Here is a 15,413-nt window from a genome sequence, read left to right as displayed (position 1 = left end):
CTACATGCTACCTCACAGGTCCAAACGAAACTGCATCTGACCTGAAAGTTACCAGTGCATCGATCAGATCACCCATCAATTGGAAAGGAGGGAAGCTACGTGTGTTCATGAAGTGTCCTTGTTCAGAGGAGTTCAGCAAATGAGAAGAGACATCAATTAAGAGAAACACAGAGCTAAGGCGGGTAGTTGTCTGTGGCAGCAAGCAAATGAGTTCATTCTACTTCCTAGACCAACATAGAGCTCAAAGCCACACCAGTCTGGGACACAGAACTTTTCAGGATTTTCCTGAAGCTGCTCTACTGCAAAGACTTGTAGCCTGAAGCCTACGACACTGACATGCAGAAGTAGCAGAACAGGTTCTAGGAGAGGGGACATCCGTTGTTATTCTCACCAAGAGCTGTCTTCCAGCCTGTAGGTTGGCCAATTACTAGGGTTTGGCTTAAACAAAGTAGTAAAGGTTCAAATCTTGAACAGTATTTTCTTAAAGAATTTAGCATCCTACAATCTTTCTTGCATCCTCACCAGAAAGTCCTTGAGTTGAGAGTTTGGAAACAAACAGTACCTGACTCTGAAACGTCCTAAAGACCTTGTTATAGCGTTCAGTCTCTCTACTGAAGAAACAATGCAGACATCATGGTGTATTGTACTATTGAAGATTTACAAGATAATATAAATGAAGGATTTAGTGTGACACATGGCACAAACTGTGTACTATTCAAAACAATGTCTGTTTGCTACTATTACCAAGATGATTCTTAATTAAAATGCAGACACGGGCTTACAGAAAAACTCTATTGCAGAGTTGACAGACATCACTGTTGGATGAAGTGTTGAGTTATGTTCTAGGATAGGAGCTTTTGCTGGTACCTGGTCAAGTCATTATTCAAAACATATTTTTAATTTTTCTTTACTTTTGAGAATATCATACAGGGATACAATGGAAAATACTTATATCCAGCCCAGCCCCATTATTTCTAACTCTACCCATAGAGTTCCCACGCCACAGTTTCTGACTTTTTTATTTTACAGAGCATTGAGTTCAGCTAGGGCCACCTATTTGTTTATAGATGTGGGACCATCCCTGGGAACATGGGAAACCTATCAGTTGCCATCATATTTTCAAAGAAGAATCACTCTTCCGCCCCTGGATGCTGCCCACTGTCAACAGCTCCGCTGTAAGGAGTATGAGCTGGGAATCATCCACCTATTCTATGCTGGTTTGATCTTGCTTGGGCCTTGTACAAATAACCAGGGCTGATGGGAGTTTGTGGTTGCAGCAAGCATCCTCTATCCCAAAGACAACATTTCACAGCACACATGCCATTCTTCAGCTTGATGTTCTTTCCACTTCCTCTTCTATGATGTTCTCTGAGACTTGGAGCTAGCCGTGGAGAATATAATGCCTCATTCAGGGCTAAATACTTAGTTTCTTATCTTTAGCGTGCTGTTTGTTGGTCAAGTCTCAACACCTAGAAAAGCGCAAAGTAAGAATCAGCACGTATTATGTGCCTATTTGGACAGGGTTATATGCTAGAATCAGCCAAAAGATAGCATAATATGTCCATCTTATTATATGCATGGGACATTCCAGGACCCCTCAAAGTAACAAATTCTGAGGGTGTCCAAGTCCTTCATATAAAATGAAATTATATTTGTGTACATACTACACATAATCTCCTATTTAATTAAATTGTTTTCTGGACTATTTATAATATCAAATACTGTATAAAAGCTATATAAATCATTGTTATGATTTATTATTTAGGGAAAACAACAAGGGACATTAACTTTGTTCATGCTCATTATATTTGCAACTTTGCAACTTTTTCCAAATATTTTCAAACTGAAGCTGATTAATTACATGGAAAGGTGTCCATAGATATGGAAGACAAACTGTTTGACTCTATCTATTAAAAAATGTTAAAAAGAAAGAACAGATTAATGGAAGTCAAAAATATATAGCTATTTTCTATCTAGCAAAGAATGAAAACTAAATTTTAGACAATTAAGTGTGAAAGTTTAATATTGGTGGCTGTTTCTTGACTCACTGCCTTCTTTCTGAAGTAATTTGTTAAATTAAGTCAATTCCATTGTCTTATTCTTAGTTTTAGATTACAAAGAAAAATATATTTCTGGTGAAAATGATTGTTCCCTTCCTTTAAGAATAATTGCTAAAATTTTGGATGCAATCTGTATGGACTTGAGATAGTCTAGTCAGGTTCTTTCTGGGAAATTAAAATCAAGATGTTGTATGATTAGGTGAACGAGTTCTAGAAAATGAAATGCCTCATGGACACAGCTGAGATGAGTTTAATAAAGAGTTTATCTTCAGGAAGTAACCATTGCAAATATGGAAAAGATGTTACATTGTTATCCATGTGATTATTCTCACCAGTGGTCTTAATATCTTTTCCAAATACATCCTATAACTTTTGTCATTGTCTTAATTAAAGGGCTATTGTCAGAATAACCACATCTCTTGATCCCATAGCCAAAAGCTTATGGCTATGCAGACACATAATATCAAGATGGAACCAGGGAAGAATTGGGAGAAGATGTTGAAGTTTCAGTATTTACATGTAACATTACCTATTGTTTTAGTATCATGAGGAGGGTGCTGAAAGTTCAAGCCTAAGTTTTTTACTAGGCTTTACTAGGCAGTGGCATTTCCATAGTCGCAGTGGACTTGAATATTTGTATGTGAAGGAGAAAGGAAGAAGAAACAAAGATCCATGTTAAGTCAGCTCACTCTGATTGCTTCCCAGTGTTAAGTTTATGGTGAAAGAACCTGGGTTATTTTAGACACATTTTTATGGATATAATTATTTGTTACCACTCACCTATTAACACACATGGATGAATTTCAAGAATGATGATATTAAGGTCATCAATTTTTTTCTGAAAAATTACTTTTGATATTTGACATAACAGAATAATCATGGCTAGTCTCACTAATACTTGTAGTTAGCATTTAAAAAATAACTTAACAATTCTTTAGACACTAGTTTCCTGAAAGTTCGAGAGCTGAATGTCAATAACTGAGAATTACTTCTATGCCAACAACTGATGGAGAATGAAGCTTCTGCATTTTAAAGTACAGTGCATTACTTTCTATGTCTTCTAAGAGAGCCTGCTGTGCTGAATGGAGCATTCTGGAACTATATCATAAAGAATAACTAGCTAGCTAGGCAGTGGTGGTGCACGCCTTTAATTCTAGCCCTAGGGAGGCAGAGGCAGGCAGATTTCCTGAGTTTGAAGCCAGCCTGGTCTACAGGGCCACCTCCAGGACATCTAGGGCTACACAGAGAAACATTGTCTTTAAAAACCAAAATAAATAAATAACTGCTAAAGTCAGTTCCTTCTTGAGAAAAAGATTCAATGTTTTCATGTAAATGGAACCACCCTTCAGAACAAACACTTTGGAAACATAAGTGATTATCAATAAGAAAAAACTTGTATTTTATCTTATAAAGCATTTTATCATGTCTCTTTCTTACTGTAATTCTGTGATGTGGATTTTTTTTTCATCCTATTTTTCAGAGTCCTGGGGATTGAACCTACGACAGCGGGCATCCACTGTCCCACTGAGTTACATTCTTCTAGCACTACTCATCTTCCCTTGTGAAGATGAAAAGGACGGACTTTTGAATTAGAAGTTGCTTGTGGTTGCAAAGGCAATCGTTTCATAACTACTATGCAAATCAGTCCTTCTATTTGGAAGCAGAGGTTCCAAAACAGGGTTTCTTTGTGTAGTCCTTACTGTCGTGGAACTCACTCTGTAGACGAGGCTGGCCTCAAACTCAGAGATCCTCCTGCCTCTGCCTCAAGTGCTGGAATTAAAGGCAAGTGCCACCATCGCTGCCGGCAGGGTTTCGTTTTCTGTACATCCAGACTGTGGTTTTTCCTTCCCGCCATTCCTCTGAGAGCCCCAACACCCATCCAACTTCCCCTCTCCCCCAAATCCACCCCTTCTCTGCCTCCCCCAGAAAAGAGCAGGCCTCAGGAACAGCCAGGGAACACAGCCTAACAAGATACAAGACCAGGCACAAAATGCAAATCTGGGCTTGCACTGTCAGACTCTGTAATAATAACTTTCTCCAGTGCTGTGATTTAAAAAAATAAATGAAAAAAAAATGACAACCACAAAGGCTTGACAAAAGAAAATTAAGGAGGAAGGTGTTATGTTTCGGCACCTAAGTCCAAGGGCTACTCCATCACGGTAGGGAAGTCAGGACCACGGATGTGTAAAGCAGCTGGTCACATGACATCTGCATCAAGATGGAGAGGGAGGAGGATACAGATGATTTTTTCTCCAGTTTTGGTTGTGGATACAATGCCACCAACTGTGTCAAGCTCTTGCTACCTTGAGTTCTCTACCATAATAGAGTTCATCTTGAAGCATGGTGCAAAATCTACCCTTCCTTAGTGAAATTGCTTTGTTCCATGTGTTTTTCATAACATATCAAGGTAGGCCTTTCAATTATTGAAATCAAGGCAATCTCTCACCAGTATGCCCAGAGACGTGTCTCTTCGTTGATTCCAGATCCAAAATGACAACCAAGATAAAGTACCATGAACTCTATGACCAAACTAATCTTACCAGTTCAGAGCAAAGGCCTGTGACTTACACTAACCACTGTCTATGCTTAAATATTAGTAAGCTTTTCCCCTTGATGTTACCATGAGAGCCTGATTGTGAGCCACAGAGGAAAATATGTCTCATGATTTGAGCTTTGCAATTTAGTTTTTGACCACCGTTTTTTTAAAGTATCCAATTAGATGACGGCATCATCAAGTTATTCCCTCAAATAAATAAAAAAAAAACCAAATCTAGCTTCAAATCCTGAAGATTTGCCACTTAAAAAGGCTCAGATAAAATACAGCTTATTCTTAACAAAAATTCCAAAGCTGGGGATCTAGACCGGTTTTGACCAGTCAAAATGATAAAAGTAAATATGTAGGCTCTTAGAGGGATATATTGGAATTACTCAAAACTATCTGTGTTAGAACTAGCAATAAATGACCTCCTGTAATTTTTATGCATTCTTTATAGTTTTTGCAAAACTTATATCCCACCTAGGCCTAACGATTATTGTTCAGATAAATTCCACAAGTGTGTTGGAACTTAGTGGGGTAGGGAGTAGTACATCAATTGAACAAGATATTTCTTCTTAAACATAACTGAAACTTTCAAAAATCAGATATTTAATAAGGAAACATGGATAAAGTTGACTAAGCAGGGCAGAAACCTAATAGCAGAACTAATTTTTAGTGCATGTATACAAACTACAGTAAGTAAGCAGCCTTAGCAATAATGTTGATGCCATCTTAATCCTATTCCATTTCCCATTCAGGGAATTGCTGACATCCACATTATTTTCCTTTGAATTCCCTAACTCAAAAGCTAAAATATTAAGGCAAAGATTTGGAAGCTTTTCTCCTGCCATTATCTGAAGCTGAATTGTTTGTTAGTTTAGGGTAATTCTCCAAATGGATCTCTATGGTTCTAAATTATAGATCTCTACAACTCACAGAGCAAAACCAGAAAAAACGGATACTGCTCAATACCCTCCAGTTCTCCCCATTCTATGCTGAGCAAACAGATTAATGTAAGTATATTCAGAACTTGTTAAACTTCGTGCTTAAAATGTAACTACAGGGGCAGCGGTGACAAATGCCTTTAATGGCAGCACTTGGGGGAGGAGGGGAGGGAGAGGCAGGTGGATCTCTGAGTTCCAAGACTCCCTGGGCTATGAGGAGAGACCCTGTCTAGAATAAAAACAAAAGAACTAAATTTTAACCACAAATACTCTCAACAACAGTATCCTACTGCAGTGGGTTTAGAGTCAGTCAAGGACACTTTCTTCTCAAGCGGAGTCCCTACGTCACCCTTGAATGGTGCAGAAATAAAATCCTTTTGTCCATACTAGGTTAGTACACAAAGTGGAATGAACCCCTCCCCCCTTATTTTTCTTCTAGAAGATAATTTCTCAGATGAAACTATTTCTCCACACTATCACTGCTCTTCACCACAACCAATTAACGATGCCGGAGGCTCCATTATGGCTCACTCCCTTGCCTCTTGAACAAAAATATTTCAGAACAGTGTCTTTCTGATCACTGATAAATTTTCTATTAATTAAACAACCCCTTCTGGGAAGTCGCTATCATGTTTTTCTTTACAAGCATCTTGGAAACATTGGCTGTGCTGCACTTTTTATCCTAAGGATAATGGAATTCAACAATTATTCTAAGTCTATCTCTAGATAGCTGGTGCTTCTGGCTGCTTTTGTGGCTTGATAAAAGCATGTAGACAAATACCTGGCAGACTAATGGAAATGTTAAGAAAACAGAACTTTACCAAATATGGTGTCCTGAGTTTTCATAAAGATAACATTCTCTACTACTTCATAATCTGTCCTTTGAATGGAACCACTGTAATTGGACAACTGGTGACTTGGATCCCTAACTCTGAAAACCATTTATCATGAGCCTCTGAATGTGAAAGAATCTGTGTGGTTGGACTTCTTTCTTTTCTGCTCATTGTTAGGATTAATGAAAACCCAGATCTTCCACTGACCTTGGATGTATGTACCAGGACTGTCTTAGAAAGCTGATAAGTAAGTACCCTGTTTTCTTTGATGTTCCAAGCTGCCGTGTTCAGGAAGCAGGAATGTAGGAGATAAAGAAATAATGAGTGAGAGTTACCTGAAGGCCTTTTGGTCTCCTGCAAGCCTCAAGTGAAGAATTTCTGCCGTGTTACCAACAAGAATGCATTGTTAGCAAGGGTCAACAGCTTGCTCTGACAGGCTACCCCTCTGGTGCTGCTCTCTCTGGCCTGCATTATGGAGGGGTGGTTTTCAGCATCTTAGCTATTGCTGGAAGGAAGGCCTTTGAGGATCAGTGTGCTGGGTGGGTGTAGTCTTGTAAAAGTTCTATTTTGTTGGTGTTCCCATTGAGTATGCTAAAAGGTAAAACAAAAACAAAACAAAAAATGACAAATGAAAACGATGGAACCATTAGAAGAGAATGAACTCCAAAGCATGCTAGGCTAACCCCAGGCTTTGCTGTTCTTGCTGCTAATGTGATAACTAAAGTTCTAGTAAATTTCCTATTCCTGGGAGCTTTATTAACTCCCTCTTTAACACTCATCATATAGGGAGGAGCAGACTCCTGCACAACCTTCAATTCTTACACAGGCTCTTTAGCTGACTGCCTGGAGCACAGTGTAGAAGTAGTCCACAGAGAAGACCGAAGCTTAACCATTTTATACATTTTGGACAAAGAAGCAAAAATTTGTGCAAGCATTAGACAAGTTATATTTGTGCCACAAGATACTTAAATTTGTGTGGGAATGACACGATAAACAAATATCTAGTCTTAGATAATCAATTCTATGTTGTTACTAATGGTTCTGCAGGATGGGAGCAGCTGGACAAACTAGAGGAGGCTTTAGGTTACTTCACTGTCGCGGGTGTCTGGTGTTGGGTGCTAATTTCTAACCTTGGGAAGGACATCGCCTGGAAAGACTCATTATGGCTCACAACATTCAGGAAATCACGGAGCATTTACCTTTTTCTCAAGTTACACCTCTCCAGTTGATTTCAGTTTGAAATAATCAATATACTAATTTGGCATGTTTTGAGACGGTACACCTTTAACTCTTTCAACAGTTTAAAGCAGCGGGCGGCAATCTAGAGAGGATTTTGCTAGCAGGGTGCTCGAGCAATCTCAGATTGCACATCTAAGATGAAAACTCTAAGAGGAGTCTCTGTGCTTTCTGTGTGGTGTTGTGTAATTAAAAACCATTCTACGAGTGAGGTTAATAACTTAAAAGGACCAGTACTGAAGTGATGCACAAGTTACCCACATGCTACCCAGCACCCTGAAATTTTATCAACTGTGAATTCTTTAATTTCATCTGGATAGTCATGCTGCTCTTGAAATCAAATTTCCTAGGGAAAACTGATTGCAAACTCTTGTGCCGTTTAAATATAGCCGGTCTTCAGCAGTGAGTGCTGGCTGAAGGCATACATGAGATGGAAGGGCCATTCTCATGTGGAACAAGAAGGAAGGAGATGCTGGAGCTATGAGAGCAAAGTGAAGAGACAGAAGCTGGCCAGGCACCCACAATTCCTGTAAGATTTGCAAAATCTGACAGGATGAAAAGCGACATGGAAATATTAGTATTCTCAATACAAAGCATGCAGAAATGCTAACCTTGGGAAGCTAGGAGACAATTTCCCCTGGAAATGCTTTAAGACATTAGTGAAAAAGAACTTAATAAAGTTCTTGATTTGTTTATTTGTTTGTTTGTTTGTTTGTTTGTTTTGAGACAGGATCTCCCCCTGCAGGACAGGCTGAGTTAGAACTCAAGTTCTGCCAGCATCTACCTCCAGAGTTCTGAGGTTGCAGACATTACATTACCACACTCAGCTTGAGAATTTATCTGTCTTCTTATTCACCGACAAATACGGAGCACCTGTTAGTGAAGGAGTCATTCCCATACATCACCATTGTCTGGAGAGCTTGAAATCACTCTGATACCCAGGCCGCATCCCCGTCCGCTGTCTTAGAATGCCTGGGGGTGGAAAGAAGGCATCACCAGTCATGAAGATCCCAGGTGATCCAGTGTGGTGTACAAGCAAAGAGAAACTTATTAATCCCAAACAGGTAGATTGTTCATGATCTGCTCTTTTGGGCAATCTCATCTAGGCAATTATTCGTTAACATTGGAAAACAGAAAGTGGCGTACACACTTCAAAGGCACCATCTCCTGTGGAGATTGGCTTGACACAGTTTTATTTCTCCAAGCCTCCAGCGAGCTCTGAAAATATATATATATATATATATATATATATATATATATATATATATATATATGGAACAATGCAGTCATTTCTAGTAGGCTTCTTTTCAAAAAGAGGCAAACTGGAAAGTTCTCAAAGAATAAAGAAATGATTATAGGCCTGAGGGGATAGATTTATGGGGAAGACGAAAAGAATTAAATATGTGAACCTAAGTGACGATTAAGGTGGGGAGGGGTCGTGATAACATCCCGTTGATGCCTGAAGGGTGGAAACATCGAGGGCAGGAGTGGATTGCTCTGGATCATGCAAAGGGTATTCACCCAGAACAATAGGATGGCATTAGGAAAGAAAAAATGAAGGCACACCGTCAGCTAATCCATGCTGACCACATGAGCTAATGAGCCATGCAGCTGGCTCCAAATGAAAGGGAGCAGCCATGTCACTTGAGTTCCTGGGAAACACGTTTGGACAAACACCTAGGAAATTCTGTGTGACCTGGACAAGAGGTGAGAGCCATAGAAATAGGAAGAAAACTTAAACCATTTCATAATACCATGGAAGTTCAAAGAACACAGCAAATGGCCTTTTCCCTCTAACTGCAGTTGCAGATGAGGGGATGCATACATGATATTTTCACTCATTTTTGTGTGTTGTTCTGTATACTGTCATACCAACTTCTTCCTTTATTCTTAATGCAGATGCATTTATTATCTGCATGGCAACATTGAAAATACACTTAGAAATTTCTGCTGTAGTTTTATATGTTCCTTAAGCAGGAACATTTCAATGTTTTTGATATAAAAAAATTTAGTAGTTATTGGAGAGTTCTGTATGATAGTTTTATTCCTTAAAAACTTCACACATTTATCAACTATATCTTGATCCATATCAATCCCCTCCATCAAATTCCCCCAAGAAACCCCATCACCTCTCCCTCCCAACTTCTTGCCCTCTTTTTGTGTTCTAAACAAGGCTATCTTATTGCCCTGCAATAAGAACAATTGTTGAAATCAAGAAGAAATACTGGTGGTCTCAAGAAGAACAAAATTCAGAATGATAATAATAGCTAACATTTAGAAAATTTCCTATATGCTAAATGTTGTGTCATGATCATTTCTACCTACTCTAATGATCACCACAACCTCCAAAGAAGACTTTCTCATCACTCATATGAAGAAGGCCACTTTTAGCTGCCAGATAATTTTATCAAAGTCACACAGCCAGTAACAGTGTGGTGAGAGGTGAGAGGGAACCCAACCTAAGAGACTCCAGAATTACCCCTTCCTTCTTGCTTTTGTGGAATGCACACAATTGCAAACAAAATAAACATTGTCATCTCACAAATCCCCCTCATAAATTTCATCCACAATATCATCATAAACTTTATCTATAATATAAAGGACTTGATCTCATAGAGTTATTATGTCGAGCAAATAATTTTTAAAACACTTACAATGATACCTACTTTATAAGATGACTGTGATGATAAAAATAAGATCATTTAAGACAAAACAAAAGCTATCTAGTCCAACCCGACACTCGGCACACTCTGAAGAAATAAAACACATTACAGCCTCAAACCTATAAATCAGCTATTTCAACATTGATTCCTCCTACTGCTTTTTGTATAATTTCTGCAATCACCCTTTTCTCTACCTCCCACTCTCTGAATTTGTATTGGGGTGGTTTCTTTTTTCATACAGGAAAAATAGAAGCAGATAAACCAATTTCAATGGATTTCATACCTTAAGAACCGCACCTTGAGCATTAAAGTATTGAAAGAAAAGACAGGAAAATATATTAATCAAACCCTCTGTAATCTGATGCTCCAAAATTTGAAATGCTTCAAGATGTGAATTTATTTTACTGTTCTCATGATTCTACAAGTGAAAAAAATGCACTCCATAAAGCTTTGTTTCGTGCACAAAATTATTAAGATTATTGTATAAATGCCCATTAATCTAAGTGTACATGGGACATACAAAATGTAAATGGATTTTGTTTTCAAGCTTGATAACAAGAGATTGAATCTTAATTACATCTATGTTTTCATGTTTTTGTGTGTGTGTGTCCTTGATGGTCTGCTTCCCAAATCATCACTGACAAGACATAGGCTGCCTTTCCCAGAGCAAGCTAATTCCCAGAAATACTAAAGAATGGCCTTCAGCACCCCTTCCACATCTAAATCAAACAACTTAGAGTTCCCTCTCCGAAGAGACCTCATAAACCTAGCCAATGTCCTCCTTGACCTAGTGAATTGAGCAAGGTTAGCAGACAGAGTTCATGCCAATAATCAAGAGTTGGCCCAATTTATTCATGCTGTTCAGCCCCAAACTGGCTCAGTTTGTCTATCCTTCCTTGCTTATTCCTTCTCATGAAAGCCACGACAAAGGATGAGACCATGTTCCCCAATTCTTACCTCCTCTAACCCAGCCCTATGACCCACTTGTCCCTGTAGCTGTGTGTGGAGTGACATGATGAGATGTCACCTTTTAATATGTTGATAAAGATAACCACACAGCCCTAAATAAAGGAGATCATTTAAGGGAGAAGAAACACTAGCAGTAACTAAGAGAGTCCTTGAGTACTAAAGGAATTACCATCCATGTTTAGATTCCAGGTCATGGGGCAACTCCATTAAAAAAAAAATTATCAAGCTTTCTCATCACCCCACAAATCATGCCTCATTAGCCGATGCCTCCTTCTCCTTAGTGTAAGGCTTATCCTGTTTCAAAATGAGTAATCTGCACTAATCCCATAAACACGGTGAGTTATGGTCCCAGAGAAACAGAATAAAGGTCAAAGCCATCCTCGGGAGAACACACCTAGGAGACAGAGACACTTGCAGCACAGAAAGTCCCTTTCCAAGCTACTGATAAGAGTGGAAAACTCCAAAGTAAAATTCTCGGGATGACGAATCCCCAGTGAGCGCTGCTGAGATAGGGATCTGAGAAATAACGTGTACCTTCTAATCACAGGAGAGGACCACCCAATGTTGTCTGCTGTTTAGATGTGTCTGTCCATCCTCTAACGAAATGGTTGCAAAAGTAGATTTTACTTTTTTTTGATTTGATCAAAATAAACAACCAAATAATAGAAAGTCCTCTAAAGTCAAGTCAATTTGTTTTTTTACAAGTATTTCCCAGGCACTGCAAATTTATGAATTCAGAGACTGTTAATCAAACAGATTTTAAAGATCCAGATGCTTGGGGGAAATCCCTTTAGGAACAGTCATCCAGAACTGACTTGTGCTTTGTATTTCACCAGGAGGACTGGGCTACCCTAGAAGTGTCCCAAATGCCATTTCTCAGACCCACCTGTCATAACCACTCTAAGAGATCGGCTATGCAGGAGGGAACACTACGGTGGTAGAGAGCGTTCACAGACGTCTTGAGCAAAAAATGTGCATTTTCTCAGATGCTGGCAAGTAAGAACAAAGGCTCAACAGTGACTAATAAGTAAAATGTTAAGGTGGAGTTGAGATTTAATGGTTTAAAAGCAGTCACTCCAGGCATGTAGCTGCAGTCGCTCTGAAACCAAGTTAAGCCAGTGGTGATGTGGCAAGAATACCACATCTACTTTTTATTTACACAAAGAAATATAGCTCTTTATCTATTTCTCATTTGAATCCACTCCAAGGGGTGATCTAAAGCATTTGTTTGTCTGGTTGTTTCTGATAATTCTGGTAGTAATAATATCGAATTTCTGGGCATGTCATCCAAGAAGTAGGTCAGACTCATATGCTTGGATACTCTGATTCAAAAGGATTATCTATCTGGTCCTGGAGAGTTTAGCAGTGGGAAGAGAGTCAAAGGGACCAAAAGTGATTCGTTATACTACAACAGGGGAAGCTTTTCTTTTCCTATTGGGGAGAAGAGGACACAATATTAAATTAACACTGGGCATTTTATTAGATGAAAGGTAATAAAAATTAGAAAGAATTGTTCTGTTTCCCATGGAGGAAGTGAGGGGGAACCTGAGAGGCTGAATCCAGAATCCCGAACATAACTTCCTCTTTACCTACAGTTGCAACTGAATCCAGGCAATCAAAGTAAAAATGAAGACATTTGCCACTGGCCTCTAATCTGATGGCATCTCCAAGAAAAGATGGCTCAGTCTGTAAAACTCTTGCCATGGCAGAAGGAAGATGTGAGTTTACAGGCACAGCACTTGGGTTATAACCGGCTATGGAGTCCAAACCTGTAATCTCTGTGTTAGAGAGGCAGAGACAGCATGTCCCCGGAGTCCAGGCCAGTTCATCTGTCTAAGCAGGGAGACCCAGTCTCATTGAGAGAATCCAGCTAAAACAGTAAGGTGGGTGGGCCTGGAGAGATGGTTCAGCAGTTAAGAGCACTGACATGCTATTCCAGAAATCCCGAGTTCAAGTGCCAGTACCCAAGGCAGGCAGCTTGTGACTGCCTATAACTCTAATTCCAAGAACCCAAAGCCGTTTTCTGGACTCAAACACCCTCTTCTGGCTTCCAGGAGCACCCCACAAGCATGTGGCATACACTCCTACAGGTACACACATAGACTTATGAATAAAAAAAATGCTTTAAAAATAAATAAATTTAAGCAATTGAAAAACACTCAAGGTCAGTTTCTGGCTTCCTCATGCATATCTATGCATAAGCACACACTTTTGAATAGCTACACACACAAACTTATTGCAAATCCGAAACAATTAACAGCAAGAGTTATGTGTTTCAAATTCAAGAAAAAAGAAGACACCCATACAAAGTCATTGTATCCCCCCCCTTTTTTGGCATTTGATTGTTTTGGATTTAGTTAAAATGTTTTAGGTTTTATACTAAGTAAAACGAAAGTATCTCATTCCAAATAATCCAAGTTCAAAGACTCAGCATTTAATTCCCACATTGACTTGCTTGCTTAACTGTAAGATTTGGACAAGAAATACTTGAGTTTTTAGCGCTATTTATGGAAGCCCGGTTCCTTCATTACACCATTCATGTTTAAATTTATATAGAGGAGAGGCCCTTAAAAAGTCAGGTCTTGTTTAAAACCCAACAACTTTGTTTTTAAGGGAATCATTGCAGCAGTGGGCTGTAGCTCTTCTGGTCTTCCTCTGGCTTTCCAGAACCATCATGAAGATGCAGGAGAAGACAAGATGAGGGTTTTGATTCCCCCCAAAGCCATTGTTGTGATCACTCTTATTATTACAAACATCATTCTAAAAAAAAATAGAGCCCTCCCCCCACCCCAGAGGACGACATCTATAGTGAAATCGCCATATGTGTGCATATGGTACCTATGTGTACATACAATATGTATAAGCAAATGGCAAGAGTATTTAGCTGCAGTAGCTTGCCTACATTGCAGATATTTTATCAAATTACAGTCTGCATTTAGAAACCTAGCTAGTAATTAAAATACAACGCAAAGGCAGAATGTTGCTTAAATTAAAATAGCAATGAAAACCTCTACAGTTGTAGTCAATGATGTCTCACAACCCTCCATAGTCAGAAAGAGTCAATGTTTTTCAACATTATCAAGCAGTAATGTTGCCATTCTCCCCAGTTCAAAGATGAAAAAGAAAGAATTGGTTCAGGTCATGTGTAATCAATAGAACAGGAAAAAAAAGAAAAAAGAAAGAAAACTCTTGTTATTCTTGAGAGTGTTTTTTTTTTTTTTCTTTCCCTCACCATACTGGATTTATTTCCTGGAGACAGCCACATCAAGCATTTTTGGCCATATAAAACCCAACTCAGAGACAAACAGGAAAATTTGGGGACCAGATGAATATAAAGAATTGATCAAAAGAAGAAGAAAAATGGCATATCACACGGCAGGAGCTCATCAGCACTGCCCTGCTGTATGTCCACAGGACATGATCAACATGGAGTTTGATAATGTCTACAGCTGCTCTTCTTTCATTTATCAAATACAGAACATTTGACAGGCGGATCATCTTTCAAATGCAGTCTCTAAAGCATTAAACCTCTTAGCGTTTAGTTAATGATAGTTCGTTCAATGGTTTCTACCATCTGATCTAAATTTAAGTGCCACCTAACTCAAAACCTCTCTTAAACAAATTCTATATGGAGATAAAATAAGCCTATTGAGATTCCCCAAACTATTCCATCTCCCATATTGTTCAATGTTCAACTGTCCACTAAAACCCCTATTACTTTGAGTACGTTGATCTAAAGTCATTTAGCTTCTGAGACAACCACAAATGCATTTCCGCCATTTCCTCCATGATCTGTACCCAAACTAGTTCACAATGTCGTCCCCTAGAAGGGTCCAAGGCTCTGAAGGCATGCTGTTGTCATTATATTGTATATATTTCAACATGTCTAAGACGTCATTATTTTATTACAAATAGGTTCTGCTCTCACACAATGGATCCCAAACACAGCTCCCTTTATTCCTCCCAGCTCCCCACACTCACCTCCACCAGACAGATCCTCACACCCTCTGTCTCTCTTCTTAAAAAAAAAAAAAAAAGCCTCCAAAAGACAACCACCAAACCTGACAAAATAAAATATAATAAGACAAGGCAAAAGCCTTCATGTTGAGGCTGGGACAAGGCAATCCCACCAATGGGAGGAAAAGAGTTCCAAGAGCAGGCAAATGAATCAA

The 15,413-nt window shown here is 39.0% G+C and overlaps 1 long non-coding RNA gene across 2 annotated transcripts in view; it reads right to left on the bottom strand.

Moving 5' to 3' along the window:
* Positions 1–444: 444 nt before the first annotated feature.
* LOC118238681 overlaps positions 445–15,413 on the bottom strand; it is a 110,429-nt gene continuing 95,460 nt past the window's right edge. The window contains exons 3-5 of one of the 2 annotated variants that reach the window (XR_004771307.1): positions 8,428–8,581; positions 6,709–6,964; positions 445–1,469 (exon numbers count right to left, since the gene is read on the bottom strand). This is a non-coding gene — a long non-coding RNA (uncharacterized LOC118238681). The remainder of the gene's footprint in view (positions 1,470–6,708; positions 6,965–8,427; positions 8,582–15,413) is intronic. The other variant, XR_004771308.1, reaches the window with a different exon arrangement.

Source organism: Cricetulus griseus, chromosome 10 (assembly GCF_003668045.3).
Source record: "Cricetulus griseus strain 17A/GY chromosome 10, alternate assembly CriGri-PICRH-1.0, whole genome shotgun sequence".
NCBI lineage: Eukaryota > Metazoa > Chordata > Mammalia > Rodentia > Cricetidae > Cricetulus > Cricetulus griseus.
Note: the sequence above shows the minus strand (reverse complement) of the source record. Positions and strands in the feature narration are given on the sequence as shown.